Source organism: Aplidium turbinatum, chromosome 2 (genome assembly GCF_918807975.1).
Source record: "Aplidium turbinatum chromosome 2, kaAplTurb1.1, whole genome shotgun sequence".
In the NCBI taxonomy this organism is placed as follows: Eukaryota; Metazoa; Chordata; class Ascidiacea; order Aplousobranchia; family Polyclinidae; genus Aplidium; species Aplidium turbinatum.
In genome coordinates, this window is record NC_137473.1 from 36,563,773 (window position 1) to 36,586,410 (window position 22,638).

Genomic DNA, 22,638 nt, shown 5'->3' on the forward strand with positions numbered 1-22,638 from the left:
TATCTGGTATGCAGTCGCCGAACTAGCACCTTGTCCTATCATCAGTCGCACCTTTTCGCACTCATACGATACACTCTGCGCATGACTTGCGATGGTGGATGACATGGGCTATGGTTTTCGGAGCTGCTGCAACTCTCACCTATGCCTCCTCGTAATTGGTAGCGTACACCAACGTGGCATACCCTGGATACTGGTCTCGACTGACTTGCTAAACTAGGTGAGGGGTGCGGTTCTCTCATAAACTGGGAAGCCGTTAAGAGAGAAGTAACCTCTCAGTACGTGAAGACTAGAGCGGCGTGAGGAAGCGGAAGAACTCTATGTCAACGGTTTCTCTGGCGCGTATAGCACCACGACTAGCGGTAAATCTAGTGTCGGGTTGTCAGCGACTAATCTGTCAACAATCTCTTTGAATGGTAGCGCACGCCAATTCATATAAGAGTGTATTTTTTTGACCGTTTACAAACTGGCTGCCACAAGGAACGTCTCCCTTGTTTCTGTGTGCGTAAATCTAGAAGGTTATTTACACTTTCTAGTAGAGCTAGCAGCTTGGCTCTGAGGGCGGGACTCGAGGCGCTAAGACAACCGACCAGCTGCAAACCTCAAGACGGAAAGTAACGGAAGCCTACCGTCTTTACTACTCTTCCAAGAAAACTATGATGACACACAACAAAAGATTGAACACTAAAGCTGTGAAGATACTTCAGGCGTCAAATGCTGGAAGTGTCTCAGCCGGTAGGGACCGACGTGCGCGGAGCAAGGCGTCACCAGATCGTCATTCAGCGACTGCCCGCACCGACCAAAGAATCAAAATAGCAACGTGGAATGTCAGAACCCTCGAAAAACCTGGACGATTAGAAAACCTACTCCAAGAACAGAAGCGTATGGGTATTTCCATTATGGGAATAAGTGAAATGCGTTGGAAAGGAGCTGGTAAGAGCATTCGGGATGGATACACCATCATTCATTCCGGCGGTAACAAGGCCATGTACGGAATTGGTATGATCTTTGACCAAGCAATAGCAAAGTGCATTGCGGGATACTGGGCACTTTCTGACCGTATCTTACTCGTTAAATTAAATGCAAAGCCCTTCAATCTGTCAATTATACAGGTGTATGCACCAACATCATCAGCAGAACCGAAAGTTCTTGAAGAATTCTATCGCCAGCTAGACACCGTCAAACAACAATGTAAAAAACGAGAAATTACGATCGTTATGGGCGATATGAATGCCAAAGTAGGCGAAGGACGATACGGAGATGTTATCGGGCCGTATGGCCTTGGTAACATGAATGAACCTGGCGAAACCTGGGCAAATTGGTGCAATGCGAACGAACAGACTGTAATGAACACATGGTTCCGTAATCACCCGAGAAGACTTTGGACATGGAAAAGCCCTGCAGGCAATATCAAAAATCAAATTGACTATGTCACTATAAACAAGCGTTTCAGAAGCGCTATCTCGAACTGTTGAGCGCTCCCGGGCGCAGATTGTAACAGCGACCACAACCCCGTGGTAGCAACGCTCCGGGTAAAACTACGCAAGAACTCAATAAACAAACAACAAAACTCTCCAAAATTAGACTACGAGCAGTTATTGGCAAACTCCCAATTACAATCCGAATACAACGTAGAGGTCAAGAACAGGTACGCTGCCCTGTGTGACTCAACTATGAATAAAGAAAGCTCTGACGACTTGTCTTCAAAATGGACAGCTCTTCGTACCGCCATCACAGAATCGGCCGAAGCAGTTATACCGCACAAAAGCAAAAGCTGCCAATCAAGTATGGATGACCGACGAAGTTCTAAAGCTCATGGATAAGAGAAGAGAATCGAAGAAAGATCTGAAAAATTTCAACTCACTAAATAAGGAAATCAAAACTCGATGTAAACAACTGAAAGAACGATGGTGGAACCAACAGTGTGACGAGATTGAGCGCAGACCATCCATTGCTCACATCCAAGTGAAGAAGATGCAAAAGAACTCTGTGCACTCCTGCACAGGCTGCATTAAAGCTAAGAACGGTAACATCTTGCTGGAGAAGGATGAAATCCTCGAGAGAAGGGCTGAATATATCAGAGACTTGTTCGACGATGCTCGTGGAAACAAACCTGCGATATCGAAAGAGATAGATGGACCACCGATTCTAGAAAGTGAAATACGTCACGCTATAAAGAAAGCCAAATTGAAAAAAGCTCCAGGCCCTGACGCTGTGCATACAGAAACCCTTAAGGTTTTAGACGATTTTGGAATAAAAAAGTTGACTGAAATCGCGAATGAGATTTATGACAGCGGAAAAATTCCGGAGGACCTATTACAATCGATCGTCATCACATTACCGAAGAAACCTGGGGCGATTGATTGCGAACTACACCGCACAATCAGTCTAATGAGTCATGTCACCAAAATTTTTCTGACCGTTTTACTCCATCGATTACGCAGATGCATCAATCCCGAAATCTCAGATGTGCAATGCGGATTTGTGAAAGACAAAGGAACTAGAAATGCCACATTCCTAATCAGAACACTTGCTGAGAGGTCGATAGAACACAGGGAAGACCTGTACCTCTGCTTTATGGACTACAGCAAAGCTTTCGACCGCGTTAGACATGAGCCACTCATGGAGATGCTTGACAGCTTAGACACAGATGGTAAAGACCTTCGACTTCTCAGAAATCTCTACTGGGATCAATCAGCAGCAGTCCGGATAGATGGCGAGCTGAGCAAGTGGACACAAATTCGGAGAGGTGTTAGACAGGGGTGCGTAGTTTCACCTGATCTTTTCTCACTCTACGACGAAATGATCTTACGACATCTAGATGACGAAGAAGGCGTCTCTGTAGGCGGACAACACTTCAACAACATAAGATACGCAGACGACACAGTACTAATCGCCACATCAAATTCCAGCTTACAAAATTTACTCGACATAGTCATTAAGCAAAGCGAGAACCTTGGACTTAATTTGAATGCAACAAAAACCTTCTGCATGACCATTTCATCAAAAGAAATAACTCCAGTATGCACTATCAAAATACAAAATACAACAGTCTCACAAGTAAATAGTTTCAACTATCTGGGTTCTATGGTCACTTCGAATGGTCGATGCTGGAGCGACGTAAAATCAAGAATTGCACAATCCAAACAAGCTTTCATCAAAATGGACAAAATACTGAAATCTAATTCAATCTCTCTAAACACTAGAATAAGAATTTTACATGTGTACATTTGGTCAGTTCTGCTATATGGCTGTGAATCCTGGACTGTATGCCCGAAGATAGAGAAGAAGATCAACAGTGCTGAAATTGGTTAGAATGATGGGAATAAACTGGACGGATAAAATCACTAACGAAGAAGTGTGGAGACGCTCTGGGTGCACCCCTGGCGTCCTCATCACAACTATCAAAAAAAGGCAAATGACATTTATCGGGCATGTCTACCGCAAACGCGGAATTGAACACTCGGCAATGATGGGGCAATTTCCTGGTCAGAGGCACCGGGGACGTCCACGTTTGGAAATCTTCAAAAATCTTTCAACATGGACAAACCAAAATTTTGAAAACCTAATTAGAAGTATGGACAATCGATCGTTGTGGAGACTCACGGTAGCCGACGCCTTACTCAGGCATGGCCGATGGTGGTGATGAGTTTTAATATAAAATTATTCGATATACTGTATTTCACCTATAGATTTTATGCGTTAGTTTGTGCAAACTATACTTAACTAGTAATGACACTGTGGTAAAAAGGTTATTCGGAATCATATGTCAAATATGGATTTGTGAGTATTGTCCCCACTTGAATTTAAATAAATTCAGTGTATAAGCTTATTTTGTTTAAACGTCCTTTTAGTGACAGTTCCACGCATTGACAAGCTTGTCAAAAAAAATACAGCACGAACCATCTCACTGAAGATGATTTCAATAAATCGATTCTTCTTCGTCGTATGAGCTGTTCTTCCGGACTATATGTTTGGGCATGATGTCATCAGCCACTCGACAGTCTCGTCATCCAGGGCCTTCAGTCCAATCGTTCCATGTGGTGGTTGATGGATTGGGCAGTTATGAACGACATGGTCTACTGTCTGGTCTGTGGCGCCAAACTCGCATCCCTGTGAAAGAGCCAGGCCCCATCTGCACATGTCTGAACGAAAGCGACCGAATAAAAGATTGCAATAAATTCAACTGGTAAAAATGCGAAAATGTAGCTTATTCTCATTATTCTTTCTCCTACAGTATAATCTAGCCAAGCTGGATAAGAAATAATGTTTGGAGAAAATGTAATAAAAGCCATCGCGAAAAGACGATTTTGGTTTCAGAAGTTTGCATTAGAATAGCGAAATGAGTTATAACTGGATGTCATCGTGAATCAAATTTGGATAAATTTTGCATTAAATGTGCTTTTTTTAACTTGAGGATTTGCGAAGATATGTTGATTGCTCTGAGGGGGGGTCACGGTGCAAAAATAGTTGAAAACCCCTATGCTTTACAGAGACTGGTACAAAAGGTGAAAGCAATGTTCAAGCGAGTTACGCAATCTCAAAGCCGACAGAGAAAACATGTGTGGAAAGAGAATTTATAATAAAATGCTTGATGGCAGTTGCAGAGATCGTTTGTCCAGAAAACAAGACGTTAGTTTCAACCATCAGCTTGTCCAAGGACAGTTACAAGGCGAATTGAAGATATCTCTGTGCATGTGAGGAAAATTAAAAGACGCTGAAAGGACAAATTCAAAAGAACTCAAAAGTCAAAAGACAATATGAGAATAGATTTCAATAGAGCACAAGATAATTTGCAAATGCCAATTTGGTTTTACCTTTGGTCTTACTTTATTTTCTGCATTTAGTAGGACCAGTTCAAACTTCAATTACGTCATCAAGGTTGTCCGACAACACTTCAGGCAACAAAAGACTTACCGTACTTTAAGAAAATAGCTCGATAAGTGCTGAGAAGCTGTCCTAAAATGCGTTGCTCAAGCGCACACTCCGAGAGCCGAAACACCGCCGCTTGATCTTGAGTCGGGCACTCAATCACTAATCTAACGGAACAATACTGTCGTCGTCGTCGTCGTCGTTGATGTTGAGGATGTTGTAGTCGTTGATGATGTTGTCTGCGGTCTGTTTCTGAACACGACCTTGACAGGAAGAGAGAGAAGCTAATTCTTCATTGGTGCATGGTTGAGCGGCAATGCCCGACGCCATTGCTTTGTTTTAAGCTTACGATGAAACAAATTCGTAGATTTTGAAACAAAATCAAGTCAAAGATTTTACAATAAAATCATGTTTCGCTTCCAACAACCACAATTTCAACTTTTCAGTGGTTAACTCAACTTCAAGTTTAAACTCAAACCAAGTTCAACTTAAAATTGTATTTGTTCATCCATGAAACTGATTGCATTAAAACCTCACCTCGCCATATAAAACGCAGAGCAATTCTATCTCTTGGCAACCTAAAGCAGCCTATACCTGTGTATTTTTGTCTTAAGATTTTAAATTGCACAGATTGGCACCTACGATTTACTACGATTTGTCTTACTGGTCCAGTGTGAGTATCTCTCATGTACGTATGATACGCCTGTTGAAAGTGTGGACGATTGCTGGAAAGAACGCACTGATGACCCAGTTAGGTAGCAAATCAAGCTTTAAGGGAACAAAAAATTATCAGACTTGCAAAGTTTGGTACCAGGGTTCCGCCCAGGGATATCGACCTTGAATTTTAAGCGTGACGCAATCGGAAATAATTGATTGTCAGTGAGGTTTATTCGAGAGATTGATTATGCTGAAATTGAAAGATACTCCCTATACTTCTAACTCAACGACGTTGTCATACTGTTAGTTCAATCGAAAAGATAAGTAATAAATTCATGGATAGAGGTTTAGTGATATTTTTTGTTCATAATAAAACTTCCCAGTCCTTATTGAACTATTTTCTTAAAACAAGTTTTTGTAGCTTGAGGTGTTGTCAGACAACCTTGATGACGTGATTGAAGTTTGAACTAGTCCTACTAAATACAGAAAATAAAGTGAGACCAAAGGTAAAACAAAATTGGCATTTGGATACAAATCTTGTGCTCCATCTAGCGGTTGTGTCAATTGCTCCGTCAACAATTTACGTTGTTTGGAGTTATTAAATTATTAAGAGTTAGTCAAATTACGTGGACTGGGCAATTGGACATATTGACAATGACTTGTTATATGGTTCTGTGGAAGAAACTTCCCTGCTTCGACAAACCAAAAAACGTCAACTTTTCTGGTTGGCACATAAAATACGGCATTCAATAAACTCAAATTTACAATGAAATTCTCCTATTGTCTAAACTTATCCAAGACAAAAGAAACCAAGCAACCCAAGCACAAATTTTCAAACGAAGGGTTCAATCCCTCACAGTTAACAGCCCGGAAGAACAACCACAGTTGGCTGAAAATCGCCAATTATGAAGACTTTTAATTGACGTTATTTTGTACCCAACTGGTGTGAAATAAATTATTATTATTATTATTATTATTGGACTGACAGCATCTTTGATAGTTATCTCTGGCAGTTTTGCATACTTGTAGAGGCTTTGGACCATTGATGGAGGCGGAGGGCCGATTACTGAGAATCCAGAGATTGACAAAGTGAAGTTTCCGAAAGTCGTTGAAGTGTTGTTGCCTGGAAAGTTTTTCATCCACTTAGTATCGCTGAATGGAGAGTAGTCCTGAAATGCGTTGCTCAAGCCCAAACACCGAGAGTCAAACCAGCGACACCTGATCTTGAGTCGGGCGCTTCACCACTGAGCTAACGGGCATCATGAAATGTTTTGACATTGCTGAGTGCTTTCCTTGCGTGTCCAGGTATGGGAGACCAGAATTTGGAAAAATCCATTTTCTCATTTTAATGTTGTTTTTATATCAAAATGTTATGCAAAAGCATACAAACATTTCTGATATTATGTATGAAATAGTATAGTTTAAACTGCTATAATTAGCTGTTTTAATATAGAAAAAAACTTTTAAATAAAAAATCTGAAGTTGTCATTTTAGTTCAATAGTTCACTGCTAAAAATACCAAATGTAAAGTTTTACATGTGAAATTAAAGACTGTTCAGAGTATGTAGCTGAGATTTTTTTTATTCCACTGCATTAGTGGCGGATCCAGGACTTAAAAACTTGTGCCAACAACGCGGTATTTGGATCAGCATTAGAAAAAAGTTATGGCTACGGTTAAGAACAACCCGATTCTTTTGACCATGATGAATGTCGCCAAACACACCATCATCCAAAAGAAGATATCTCTGGACATCGGCGACACATACATACAGGACACAAAACGATCCACCATTCAAGCCCTCTGGGTCATCATGACAAAAACGAAAGACATAGCCTAACACAAAAGCATAACATTCCTTTGTCATCTGATATTTCTACTTCTTCTAAACCTCCTCCTACGGTCAGAAGAAAGAAGAAACAGTCGAGATCCACTCTTCAACCGCCCTCTCAGTCCTCCTCGATGGTAGGGATGTCTGATGCAGCGGTGGGTTTCACTAGCACAGTACGGTCGTAGATCATCTTTGAAGAAGCTTAGACAGCTAAGGGCGTAACAACCCACCTTTAACCCGTCCCTCTCACTCATCTGCAACGGCCTGATGCCGGAAGAGTGATTGCAGCGGGAGATCTTTAACCGCCCCTCTCCGTTGTCCCACTCGCCCTGGGATGACAGGATTGCAGCGGCCCATTCCAAGATGACTCTGGGATCAGCGAAAGCTACCCTTCCTCTGGCCGCTCCTCTCTGGCATCTCCACCAAATGAGATGTCAGACTGCAGTGGCCCGTTTTCTACAAACAGGTGCCCTTCTTCAAGCGGGCAACAAGAAGATACACACACACAAACAATTTCAAATAAAATTAAAATTAATTAACTACCAAAACGCGCTAGTTTTCATGCTTGACCCGCCATCTCCTAGTCTGCTCTAAGATCAGCAAGAGGAAAGTCGAGACAGGCAGATGAGCTTGAGGCAGCCAATAACCCTTAATTTACATCCACAGATTACCATTTACCGCGGTGGGTCCCTTCGGTCGTAGTGAGTCCCTCGCCTCCCTGGTAGGTATCTTCCATGTAAGTATGGTGTGCCTGCTGAGTGTTTGGGTGTGTGGACGGCTCCCGGAGCGGACGCACTAATGATGAGACAGGAAACAAATCCATTTCATATGGAAAATCGTAACCCTGCAAAATGTAGTGGTATCCATCTTGAACTGTGAGCGTTGCGCGAAAAAAGAAAGAAAAAGACTGTTTCAAACGCCTCTTCTACTGAATCCTAGAAGTTTTTGCATGTTGTAAAGGTACCACCGACGCAGGCCCAATCATCCAGTTTTGACAGAGTGAAGTTTCCGATATTTGAAGTGTTGTTGTCTGTAAATTATTTTATTACTAAATTATTCTATTATTCTACTTCTCATTACTGCCAAACTTTGCAATTCCGAGAGTTATTTTTACCTACTATCCGGTGAAGAAGCGCTGCCCTACTGTATTGTGTTTATGAAAACTATTTCTTTGCGTACCACAAATGCTAAATTTTGAAAGCAACTACATGAACAATTTAAGACATTCCTCATTAGCTTTGCGCAGAGACGATATCGTAGTCAATGAGGTTTATCCGAGACGCGATTATTGCTAGTTGAAAACTATTCCCAATACCCCGCCCTGACGACGTGAAAAACCGTCGGCTGTGGCAATTTCTGAAGGGTTCTCCGGAACTCTTAAAGGCATACTAAAGGAAAATTTCAAACCGGAATTAAGCATTAAAATGAGTAAACTGAACATTCAAGAATACATTTCAAAAACAATTACCCAAAAAAATTTGTTTTCGATGGCGCTGGCAAGGCCCAAAGTCCAGTGTTTCATTTATTTTCATTTTTTTCAAAATGACCAAAACGTGCAAACACAGCTCAAGAATACGTCATAAAGTCCAGCAATATCAAAAGCCACGTTACCAATCTGATGTTTTGAGCAAACTGTCTGCTGTTTTGATGTTAAAATGTGCTGTTTTGATGTAAATACATACATAGCCTACAGTCAAATCGCCCGCAGTAACAATTATTGCGTGATCGGTTGATTGCTAGACTTTATGACGTAGACTTTATGACGTTCTTTACAGTCGCACGCTTCGTTGCTCAGGCCAATCTCGTTTTGAAAGCTCTGACAAAAGCACGCGCACAATGGTGGTCAGACCGCAATGGGGCAAAATTTTATTGAAAATCGTTTTATGGTAGCATGTTAAACACAAAGAACGTGGAAAATCGTCAAGTCAGGTTTTTCCTTTAATACCCCTTTAACTATTTATGATCAAGTTACTACTGCCTAGAGTTAGTGTTGTTCTCGAAACCAGTGCCACTATTTTTATAATGCTCCAGTCTCATCAAACCCAAACATTCAGAAATGAACAAAGGAATAAAATGCCTCATGTGCATTGTGAATCGAGACTGGTTTAACAGCAATGAAGTAACTTCAATCATCACTAGATCTCTATGTATTAATCAAATAATTGTTTCGAATTATCATACGCTGCCTTGTGACCAGGGGCGTTGACAGGGGGGTCTAGGTGGTACTTTTGGACCCGGGCCCGGAATATTTAAGGGGCCCGGATTTTAAAAATTCCCCGCGACTTCAAACATAATCAAGATCTTAATATAATCAGATCTGAAGGAATTGCCATCAGAGGTTAAAACTGCTATTTCAGCCGTCAGATGGTAAAGTACCGAGCCCCCTTCTGGGTACTGGGCCCACCATCTCAGGGGGCCTACTAGTAATAGACTTTTGCGTGTCAGTGACAACATGTTTTCAGCTGCTAAAGTTTACTGTGTGTACTTCCATTGAGAAGATAATTTAGGTCCGGTACCAATGAGATGCTGGGCCTGGGCCCTTATATGAAAATATCTCTAAAATCACCACAAATCACGTCGTTATTTTGTGATAGAATTTCAGGGGGCCCACAGGTAATAGACTTTTGCGTTTCAGTAACAATCTGTTTTTTAGTTGTTAAAGTTTACTGCGTCTGCGTGTAGCCTACTTGTTCATTGACAAAATAATTTAGGCCCGGTACCAATGAGATGCTGGGCCCTTATACCAAAACATCTCTAAAAACCACATTATCTTGAAAAGTTAAAATGTGACAACATCAGTAAAATTACCTGTATTTGAAATAAAACAGGTTGGTTGCAATTGAATATGTATACTTGAAATCAAGACAGGCCCAATTCCTACAAAGGTGTGTTTAAGATAAATGTGTTTTAATTATTTTGGTTGTTTATTTTTTCGTATTTTGTGGTAAAACTTTGGAATTGACAACTGTTGAACTGAAACCGCTTTATACACTGGTAGTGGTAGGGTCACCATACTTTGTGTGCTACTGTTATAGGTTAAACCACGAAGTAGACAGCTCATTTTAAAATGATTGTCATAAATAGGCAAATTATATAAGACATTTGCATAACTTAATTGCAATGCCTTGTCTAAATTTTGCAAAAGCATAGATTGAAACCTTTCTTTAGCATAAGGTGAAAGCGTTCATGTTTTGTACGTAGGTTAGCTTCTCGTTAGCATAAACTTTAAGAGTCAGGTACGATTGATTTTGAAGTCTGCCAATAAGTAAACAAGACACATGAAATCCTTTTTGTAATACTGGACTAGCTTAAAGTTTGGTTGGTCTATTGATATCCCATTTAACAATAAAATATTTTTTCTACATCTACCGGTATAACTTGCAAGGTATATAAAAGTATTTTTTGAAGTGTCAGAAGCTGCATTAAGGCTGTTGCACTTTTAGCTTAACATTTTGGTTTTACAGAGTGTTTTGTTTTCTTAAGCTTTACTTCAAAGTGAATGTTACTGGTTTACAACTGGTAATCTAGTTCTAGAATGGTGTAACCTTGCTATGTACCAAGATTTCATTCAGCATTTCATAAAGAAGATGTCTTGTTTGAACTACCGACATTCTTGCTTTGAACATTTCAGATAAACAAAACTCTCAAAGAGGAATTCTTTGAAATGGCTGAACATGAAGGTTTGTCAGAACCTAGCAAACTTTGCTTTGCCATTATTGCAATTGGAATACATTTGTTTACTATGATTAGCAATGGTGCAGACGTGCTGCAAAAGTTTTGCAGATGTTCCAAACAAGGGAATGTTTTTCTCCAAGCTCTTTGCATAGTTTTTTTTTTTCAAAAGTTATGTTGAGCCAAATGTTAAACCTTGAATGTACCAGAAACCATGAAGCATTTAATGCCATCTTTACCCATGTCTTTAATTGCTGTGGTAAGAACCAGATAAAGTGATCAGCAGGCCACAAGCTTAAGAACGACCACCAAAAGTAAGACAAACAATTCAAAAACTGACCTCAAAGTCAAAGGTCAGCAAGTAATAAGCGAACATTGAGTAATGTAATAGGTATATATTATAATCAATTAACCTGCCTTTAACTGTAGGCCATAAAAATGTTTGTCTTATTTGTAGCCTATTCCATTTGTGCAGTCATATTTTGTTTATTGCTAAAAAATTGTGAACAGTAAACAAAATAGCATTTCTCATAGATTAATTAGCATTTCATTTTTAGCATTTACAATCCCGCAATTATAAATATCCCTGACTTTACAGAGGTAGCTATCAGCAAGTGTAACCAGTATAATAAGTATTTTATGACAGTTGCCAGTATTTTGTTTGTGATTTCAAATCGTTGCTGCTTATGTTTCATTTCTTTCATTCCAAGCAAAGATGAAGCTATAACTTGATAGACCTGTGTTTACTATTAGTTATATTTCTGCTGTGTTCTGTACACTGCTGGGTTGATGATTGTTTATGAAGTTATAAAAGTTTAACTAGGTAGTAGTTAGCCGGTATTGTGCAATGTGCAGTAAGCATTATAACATTTCATTAAGCACCAGTAACCTATGAAGGCTTTCTGAGTACTGCAAAGTTGTCAGTGAGTGATGAAGCTGTTAGACCTTACCTAGAAACCTATTAACTAGTGTTACACTGTAAATGTAGTTGCTCCGTTTTGTTAAAGATCATAGTAATTTTCTTATGTATGCTGTGATTCCTGTGAAGTAGTTGCAACATGTGATGAAGTTATTAAACTTCATCTACATAAGTCAGCACTCATGCACCATTTCAATAACAACTGTTTTTAGCATGACCAATGGTGTTTGCATATGAAAAAATAATTACATGTAGAAAAGTTAATTCAACAGTTAGATTACAGCAACTGCTGCTCATAATAATTGTGCTTGTTAAATTCAGCAACCACAATGTTCCAAAAATAAAGCAATTAATAAAAAAAATGTTTTAGTGAAATATAGCATGATTAACAACAGGTTTCTAATAATAGTGTATCTTGTGTGAGTAGTTAATATACCATGTACGGCTTGTACGCCATTCTGTGCTGTTATAAATTAACACTGTTCTGTTGTGAATTGAAAGTATATCACTAGATTGGTAACTATTGTTTTTATCGTACTTAAGTTCCTGATTATGCACATTTGAGTACACTTGAGTTTTCATGTTAGCATTTTGATTGGGTACTTGTTAGCTTTTTGAAAGTATTGTATAGGTGAGTGGTTTAATCAAACAATCAATCACTGGTTTATTTTTTTCACAAAATATCACATCAAATGCACTGGTACATTACATAAAAGTGAGATAGGAAAGAAGCGAAAGACCTTATGAGGTCACCAAGTCAGCCTCCACCTCGGCGATCCTATAAGACAAAACATAATTACCACTTGGTGAAAGTGTTAAAATGTTGTTTGTTAAAGCATTTGTGAATTCACTTTTTTTTGCACTTCTAAACTGTTTTGCTATGTTATGGCTATACATTTAAAAATAATAGGTTAGTGAAATTTCAAATGCCAATTGTAATTTTTGGAAAAAATTGCTTCCAAATGTAGGTAACCAATTTAAAATTCTCATAATTTTGTCAATTCTTGTCCGATATAAAAAATTGTATGAACTCAATGTGATAAGCATGTCAAATTTTGATACCAGCTTCTACTGTGTGATATAAGATCTGGATTGAATGACCCATACGCTTCATGACCGTTGCCAGTATGTTTAGAAATCGTTAACACTTTTGGCTTTCATTGCAAGCAAAGGTGTAGCTATGACTTGATAGATCTGTGTTTGCTCTTATTTATATTTGTATTGTTTTCTCAACTGGTGAGAAAGTCTAGTGAAGTGAACCACCTTTCCATATCAGTGCAGTTAACATACACACTATATTATCATAAGTCTGCTTGCCAATAAGGGGCTCAAAATTATTTTGGCCCCGGGGGCCCACAAAGGGCTTAATACAGCACTGCACTTCAGCTTTCTGGTGGTCAAATAGCCACTTCAGCCACCAAACAGTAAAAGAAGAATTTAGTCTAGTATAATGATTTCCCTAACCATGAATATTACCCGAAACACGAATTTCAAAATAAACAGGTTAATATTTGTTTAAACTAAAACTGAAATGGCACAGGTAAGAAGATTGCTATCCCTGTTTCTGCACTAAAAATTGCATTGCACTGCACTAAAAACTGCACAAAACCGCTTTTCAGATTGCAGCAATCAGCAAATGTTTGATCGAGGCCCAAACACCTTTCCCAAATCAAATTGAAAACTTTCTGACTGTCTGCACTACCTTTGCTGTAAATTCTCTTCTGGTGAGCCTAGAATACTCTAGCGCCATGTGACAAATAAAAGTTCAAAAAAGCAACCGCTAGATAGAGATAGTAAGTTTTGCGGTTCAAGAAATTTTAAGATTGCGCAAGATTTGTTAAATGACCATGCTTAAACGACATCAATAAAAGTTTGTACACAACCTTTATTTTCATAACATAGTCGATGAAGGCCGAAGGGGGCCCGAAAATAAATTGGTACCGGGCCCGAGAAATCCTGTCAACGGCCCTGCTTGTGACGCTGTTCTTGCCCGCTCGGATCAACCTCGCTTTGCTTTTAACGCATTGATCAACACGATCCCCTGATCAACTCGATGCAGCTTCAAAATGTTCACCCCTATTTTCTACTTTTACCGGTAATGTAGCCTATCAATGCCTCTGGTTTCGATCGCCAGCCTCCCCGACCCAGCTGGGCGAACCTGCCTCAACGTCTGGTCAGTGCACATCCGTGCTCGCCGAATCAAAGCTTGCTCTTCTCCAGTGAGTATTTATTACACTCCCACCTATATTTTTTTTGTTTCTATTGATTAATCGAGCCTCTGCTCCACATTTTTATTCGAATTTTGTCTGCCACGAGAGCCAAATTATCCTTATATAGTTCGACTCTCTTCCTCGTGGTAGACCACAATTTTATCCGCTCTGTCTACTGGCAGACCGGATGTAAGAGTCAAAGTACCTGCGCCGAGGACGCGTGAAGGAGACGTGGGCGCCGCCCGGCGGTCAATTACTGCCGGTTCCAGCGTCCACACGCGACGGGTTGCCCGGCCTGTCGCAGGTCATCTTTCTGGGCTATGCAGAAAGAGCCTGTCTCCCTGGCCCGATCCGCCATTGTAAATTTGTGGACGAGTCATGTAACGTTTTCGATCCACACTCTCCCTCCACAGGTACCTCGACTCCCCAGCCTGGCCCCCGCGACCTAAGCTGGTGGACTTACCCCTGTGGGTGCATCGTCACCCCTACATCACGCGGCTCTCCGCCGCCGCGGGGTGTGGCAGGCCGGTTTTTTAAAGTCTTCGACCTGGCTATGTTCATTTGTGCTCTCTCGCCGTGTCAATCCTTTTGTGGTTATATATTATTTAGATTATTTAAGTATGAGTTTAAGTATGAGAATGGTTTGTTTATAAATTGAATTAATAATAAGGCTGTCTGACTGCCTGATGAAATTTCTATCTATCTAATTTGGCTATCTGACTCCATGAACTGATTTCCACACAATTGTTATTCGAATTATAATTTCAAGTTATCAGAAGGTGTTCGTATAATGTTGTAGGTCTATAACACAATTTGAATTTAAACAGTACAGAATAATGAAATTACAGGATAGTGAAACATTATCACGAGTTATTACATTTTAATTAAACAATCAATTTAATGTTTTCCTGAGAGCTGAACTGGTCTAACTGAGCTGGCTTGATGTGATAGAGCTCTCGTCAAAGGACGAACAAACCATTTTATTTTGTGTCCCCTTTTTTCTATTTTCTTTGGGAGCAGTTGCATGGAAAATTACAGAACTTTAGTAAAAGGCAGGAAAACTTATACGATGAAATAGTGGATCGCTACAGAGGCCCCCCCAAATTTGGGCTAAATTGGAACCATGGGTACCAAGTTTAGCTCAAATTTAAGGAGTTAAAACGTTAACACAATTTTAACAGACATAGTATGAAATAGGTATGTTTAGTGTTTATGATAATAATGTGGTGTTGTGTTTGTGATATCGTGTCGCGAAGTGATTCTGCGTGATTCCACCGCCTTCCGCAAAGGAATGTCTGAGTTTGTGCTGTGTTGAAGAGTCCACCTCGTAGAAACATTAATTGTTTTGTAAGCGCCGTTGAAAACCGTATCAGGCATTCATTGTTTGTCTGACTTTTTCTGTTGAAAAGCAGACCATGCCGATTGACTTGATACAAATGTAGCCTTTTCTTGCTTTTTGCTTGCTAGAGATCATCGCAGTTGGAGATCATTGACGTAGTCGTAGCATTTAATTGTTGGCATTTGGCTTTTTGTATTCGTTGAGTGGCGCTAGAGAGTCGAGTGCAAGTGGCTCTGAAGCACTTTTTTCGTTGCAGGCGGTGAAAAGGGCAGAACACTTGCGTTTTTGATCTTGGTCGTTCATGATGATTTCTGAGAAAGGCAAAATACATTCAATTACCCGTCCGACTATAGAAATATTTGTCGACTTGGTTTGTTAGTCGACCTGTACGAAATGTAAAGATACGATTTGACAGGCGAACAAAACTAATTAAAACAAAAGAACATAGCCATCGACAGGTCTAAATACCATTCACAAAATCGTAAATGTTCATAAGTTTGAACAGTCGTTCAGCAACTGCAAACAAAACACAGAAATAAAAAAAGATACAGTAGGCTACATGATTCAAAACCATGCGGTAGTTTCATGCAGGAGGTAAACTAATGTTTCGTGGGCATATGCATGCTTGCCCAACATAGGTTAATTAGGTTAGTAACATGCCATGCCAACCGTTAGATGCGCGCATTTGCATGCCACTCGCAGTCATATTCAACCATACACAATAAACAAAAACGCTTAGCAGACAACCTATAAAGAGAGAAAGGTTGAAATAGACAACCACTGGATCTGCATTGGAAAAGATGCAGACAGTGGAGAAAAAGACAACGATTTCGTATTAATGCAATGTTTGCATTTTTCTTGCGATGAAGCTATATAACCTACAGTGTATAGGCAAGAGCTTTTGAAAAGCAGGTTGGCCAGCTTGTAGCTTACAAGAGACTTGAAAAAGAATTGCCAATTGGCTGAGATGCATCTCTTTCCGAAGTAGGCGTACTTGAGATGGCTATACTGGAAGACGCTGTACTGTCCTGCAAAGAACTACATAGGATGATTAAACAGTCACATGTATTTAGAACAAACAAAAATAACCTACATTGCTGCTCTTCAGACTGCAAAATAAACAAATGGACGAATGCTGGAGTGGACAATCCTTAAGACCATTCGTCTTAGCACAACAGCTTGGCGCTGTTAAAAAGACACAAAAAATACAGTATAAAGTTACATAATTACAATATTAAAATACAACGTAAACGCAAGGTTTTGCAGCTTTTAATCACATGAGCTGCCCGTCGACTGTTCGGCGGATGACGTCACTGATTGATGAGGTTGTTGTTTAGCTACATTTCTGGGGTTCGAAGGTCCATCACTGTTGTTCACAGCGTGTGACATCATTTGTGGGGATAATAGCACTGTTAAGAAAAAACGTTATACAGTAACATAACTAAAACATCGAAAACTGTTCACGCAACGTGAACACTAAGATTTGCCACGTCAACCGTATGGGTTGTCTTGAAGATTTTCAGCGATATGCTACAAAACGATTATTCAACGTTGATCGGCCATGTTCCGATACAAATTGAAGAAATTATATAGTGTCAGTTGAGTCGAGGCGAGTGATGTCATCAATGGATTGTTTTGCTGAGTAAAAGTTTAAGTGTGATGGATAGTGCTGTTTTGTCGATCTCAGCACCAGAACACGTGACAGCGATTCTGTCTTCTCAAGAGACAAAAGAAAATATATGTCCAAATGCCAAGCAAGCTTACACAAAAAGTTCCATTACAGAGTAAAAAGAAATTGTGCATACACAGTAGTGCAATGCAAACAAAAAACAGAAACAACGTTTCTTAAATCATGTTAGCTCCTAGTAATATTAAAAACAATTGGGGCAAACGAAAACTACACCCTGGATGGGCGGCTTCGCATAATTTCCCCTGTCTTTGCGCCACAGAGTTATACAAACTGATGCTTCAGCTGAGAACATAAGGGTGGCAAAGTTGTGAAGCAAAGTCTTCACAATGATTTCTCCTTGTCGGAGTAAAAAGACGCACAAACTCACGGATGGTTGCTTGGAAGCGACACCATAACGCTTTGCAGAGCTGTGCCTGCACGTGTACGTCTGTATAAAAAGTGAGATTGAGGCTCGAACCCGGCAATCTCCCATGCTAGTTGCATGTTTAGGTTAAGGCAAAAATAAAAAAAATATATTAAAATGAGCTAAGGATTTAAGTAACATTTGACACTGCGATAAATCTACAAAAAATTACATAATTATGTTTCCCTGCAACGGCAACTTGTTGGCAATTAGTAGGCTTTATCTAAGCAACGTTTAAAAACATTACATTTGGCGAGTAGCGCTTCGGCATAAAATTAGGTTGTCGACATCGGCTGCTGAAATGAGCAGGGTTGTCAGATTAGTTGCAGCCTTCCCTTCCAGATTGCATGTCAGTTTGATTCTAATTATTCTAAAATTTATTCTAGACATTTCATTTTAAGTCTAGAACAAAATACCATTAAATACGCAGTGTACGTTGTAAATATACAAGTAGTGGCAAGAATCTTCCTGTTGAAATGAAAATATCCCTGCGATAAGATGGTGCCAGCACATTTTTTTATGATGTTTGTCGCCTTTGTTCGCCCCATTTTTATATCTGTGCCTGCGTACTTGTTGAAAAAGTTTGTCAAATGATTAGCAGTGTTAAACGATGTATCCTAACAAATGAACACAGTAAGTTAAAGAGCAACTGTTTTTTCTTTGTATCATTAGAATTCTTGAAAAATGTACGTAGGGTTGCCTCCTGCTGAGAAACCTTGCCCAGTTTTTGCCCGTTCGTGTAAGAGCTACCTGTAAGTTAATAGCTGTTTATCTGCTAATAAATTTCATACGAATATTACCCTAAAAGTGTTTCCAGAAAGCACTTTAATCCATTATTTGAGTGTAACTTTGCAAAAATTTTCCGGGGGGCATGACCTCGGACCCCCCTAGAATACGCGTACCTTCGGCACGTTATTACCCTCCACGAGTTTTATTGTTTCCCTTCAATGCCTTGCTCAACCCAGCAGGATACGCCACTGCGTAGAGCCATATTCTTCCTACAATAAACTTCATGTAGGCTACTCTTGGATTTTTGAACTTCTTATCTAACTTCTTCGATGCAACAAAATATGAAAATCGATAAATACCGTACTTAACAATAACTACGGTGTAACAACCTCAAAACATAACAGATTAAAACTAGTAAACTTAACATACATGGAAATATAACCCAGTGTTAGTGTGCGGAAAGTCCTGTCAGCTAACTGGGTTGCGTCACATTTCTCATAGACAGGCGTTCGCGCCAGAGAACGTGCAATTTAGCAACAAAGTTTCAAACAAAGAGACGGAACTAGTGCAGAAAGTTACCCGCACGCGTTGCAGCTACTAAATGCAATGAAAAAAAAGCCAATTACCGAAACAATCTAGACTTGTCTAAACAATCCCAATTTGCTTCTAAAAATTATTCCAGATTTCAGACATTTTTTTCCCTACCAGACAGTTCGTTTTGCTTCCAGATCTGGAATCAATTATTCCAAACTGACAACCCTGGAAATGAATAGTCTGCCGTTGAACGATTCGCTTTATTGAGCGAACAAGAAAAATCAGTTACGTTTAACAAGCAATAAATTGCCGGCAGGGTGCTTTAAAAAGTAGTCTGCAATGAACTGCAGAAAAATTGTTGGCAAACCAACGCGTGAAATGATAAAAGGTGACATGTTTTTAAAAGATAATTATGAGCTCGTGTTGTTTTTATTTTTGACATACAGTAGAAATAAAAATTTTGTATAATAATGCACTTACCAGATTCTTCATAGTTTGGTGATCTTGGTAAACTTACTTTTTATTTTTTTTTAAAAACCTACTTACGTGCGGGGTAACCAATGTGGTTATATATTATTTAGATTATTTAAGTATGAGTTTAAGGATGAGAATGGTTTGTTTATAAATTGAATTAATAATAAGGCTGTCTGACTGCCTGATGAAATTTCTATCTATCTAATTTGGCTATTTGACTCCATGAACTGATTTCCACACAATTGTTATTCGAATTATAATTTCAAGTTATCAGAAGGTGTTCGTATAATGTTGTAGGTCTATAACACAATTTGAATTTAAACAGTACAGAATAATGAAATTACAGGATAGTGAAACATTATCACGAGTTATTACATTTTAATTAAACAATCAATTTAATGTTTTCCTGAGAGCTGAACTGGTCTAACTGAGCTGGTTTGATGTGATAGAGCTCTCGTCAAAGGACGAACAAACCATTTTATTTTGTGTTCCCTTTTTTCTATTTTCTTCGGGAGCAGTTGCATGGAAAATTACAGAACTTTAGTAAAAGGCAGGAAAACTTATACGATGAAATAATGGATCGCTACACTTTGTACCCGTGCGCTGTTGATGCGAATAAAACAGTTGAACACTGACTATAATTTTAATTAAACAATCAATTTAATGTTTTCCTGAGAGCTGAACTGGTCTAACTGAGCTGGTTTGATGTGATAGAGCTCTCGTCAAAGGACGAACAAACCATTTTATTTTGTGTTCCCTTTTTTCTATTTTCTTCGGGAGCAGTTGCATGGAAAATTACAGAACTTTAGTAAAAGGCAGGAAAACTTATACGATGAAATAATGGATCGCTACACTTTGTACCCGTGCGCTGTTGATGCGAATAAAACAGTTGAACACTGACTATAGTTAGTGTGATTCTGTTATTTCAAGAATGTAAAACGTTCCGTTTAGAAATTGCTGAGTCCGAAAGAGTGAGGAATTTTCACTTCCCATATGTTGTTGCAACATCCATTCCATCAAGTAATGTTAGGTGAGACCTGTAGTATCGAGAAGCATTAAAATGTTCAGGAGAAAATAGCAAGCCAAAAAAATTTTCCCAATTAAAAACGATGTCATGTTTGAAGACATAATTGTAACAACAGTTTAAAACAGGAGTCCCAGCCCAGTGACCGTCTAAGAAATTGTCACCGGGCCATGCCAAACCAAGGCCAAGTTGCTATAAAACTGACAAATGTTTTTGATCTACCGGGTTAGCTTTTTGACCAAGCATGATAAATGGCTTACGCGACAATTGACATTACCGCTAGATGAAGAACAAGATTGTTTGCAAATGCCAATTTGGTTTTATCTTTGGTCTCACTGTATTTTCTGTATTTAGTAGGACCAGTTCAAAATTCAATTGCGTCATCAAGGTTGTCCCACAACACTTCAGGCTACAAAAGACTCGATAAGTGCTGAGAAGTTTTAGTATGGACAAAAACTACATAAACGATCAATCAATTTATTAGTTCTCAGTTCGGTAAATTTACAAATTAACTATTTTTCTTTTCAATTGAACTGACAGTATGTCAACATCGTTTTAAAAATTAGAAATAAAGGAATATTTTTGAACTGCAGCAATGACAAATCTATGGTATAAAAATCACTGACAACAAATTATTTCCAATCGTGTCAAGGTCAGATTTCAAGATCCTGGGCTGAACCCTGAGACCAAACTTTGCAAGTCTGATAATTTTTGTTTCCAAACAAATATTGTATTTTGTTACCTAACTGGGTCATCAGCGTGTTCTTTCCAGGAATGGTCCTCATTTTTAAAAGGCATGTCACACGTACATGAGAGATACTTACCAGTATGTGACCGCAATAAAATGGTGTTTTTTCCAGTTCTCCATTTTTCTGGGGGTCGCAAAACGCTTGTAAATCCAGTGTATTGTTTTCAATTTGTTTTTCCAGAAAAATTAAAAATATTGTGTTTTTTCGCAATCGACCATTTCTTGTCCTGAGGTTGTTCGATTGTTTAAGCTTTCACACGTTGCAAAAGCATTAACGATATAAAAGATTCTATTTGAATGAGTTTCTTCTGATTATCGTATTAAGGTGAAATAGGCTGTTAAGGCTTTTAATGAACTGGTAACTAATTTTGATATAAAAATATTCGATATTTTTCACCTAGTTTTTATGCGTTAGTTTGTGCAAACTAAACTTAACTAGTAATGACACTGTGGTAAAAACAAGGTTATTTGGAATCATATGTCAAATATGGATTTGTAAGTATTGTCCCCACTTGAATTAAAAAAATTCAGTGTATAAGCTTATTTTGTTTAAACGTCCTTTTAGTGACAGTTCCACGCGTTGACAACCTTGTAAAAAAATGTAGCACCAACCATCTCACTGAAGATGATTTCATTAAATCGATAAAAGATTGCAACAAATTCAACTTGTAAAAATGCGAAAATGTAGCTTATTCTTATTATTCTTTCTCTTACAGTATAATCTAGCCAAGTTGGATAAGAAATATTATTTGGAGAAAATGTAATAAAAGCCATCGCGAAAAGACGATTTTGGTTTCAGAAGTTTGCATTAGAACAGCGAAACGAGTTATAACTGGATGTCATCGTGAATGAAATTTGGATAAATTTTGCATTAAATATGCTTTTTTTAACTTGAGGATTTGCGAAGATATGTTGATTGCTCTGAGGGGGGGTCACGGTGCAAAAATAGTTGAAAACCCCTATGCTTTACAGAGACTGGTACAAAAGGTGAAAGCAATGTTCAAGCGAGTTACGCAATCTCAAAGCCGACAGAGAAAACATGTGTGGAAAGAGAATTTATAAAGGAATGCTTGATGGCAGTTGCAGAGATCGTTTGTCCAGAAAACAAGACGTTAGTTTCAACCATCAGCTTGTCCAAGGACAGTTACAAGGCGAATTGAAGATATCTCTGTGCATGTGAGGAAAATTAAAAGACGCTGAAAGGACAAATTCAAAAGAACTCAAAAGTCAAAAGACAATATGAGAATAGATTTCAATAGAGCACAAGATTATTTGCAAATGCCAATTTGGTTTTACCTTTGGTCTTACTTTATTTTCTGTATTTAGTAGGACCAGTTCAAACTTCAATTTCGTCATCAAGGTTGTCCGACAACACTTCAGGCTACAAAAGACTTACCGTACTTTAAGAAAATAGCTCGATAAGTGCTGAGAAGCTGTCCTAAAATGCGTTGCTCAAGCGCACACTCCGAGAGCCGAAACACCGCCGCTTGATCTTGAGTCGGGCACTCAATCACTAATCTAACGGGACAATACAGTCGTCG

At 39.0% G+C, this 22,638-nt stretch overlaps 1 non-coding gene across 1 annotated transcript; it reads left to right on the forward strand.

Moving 5' to 3' along the window:
- The first annotated feature begins 8,589 nt into the window (after positions 1-8,589).
- On the forward strand, positions 8,590-8,730 carry LOC145765726 (U4 spliceosomal RNA). Its single transcript, XR_014288612.1, has one exon. It is a non-coding gene; the product is annotated as a U4 spliceosomal RNA (small nuclear RNA).
- Positions 8,731-22,638: the final 13,908 nt, after the last annotated feature.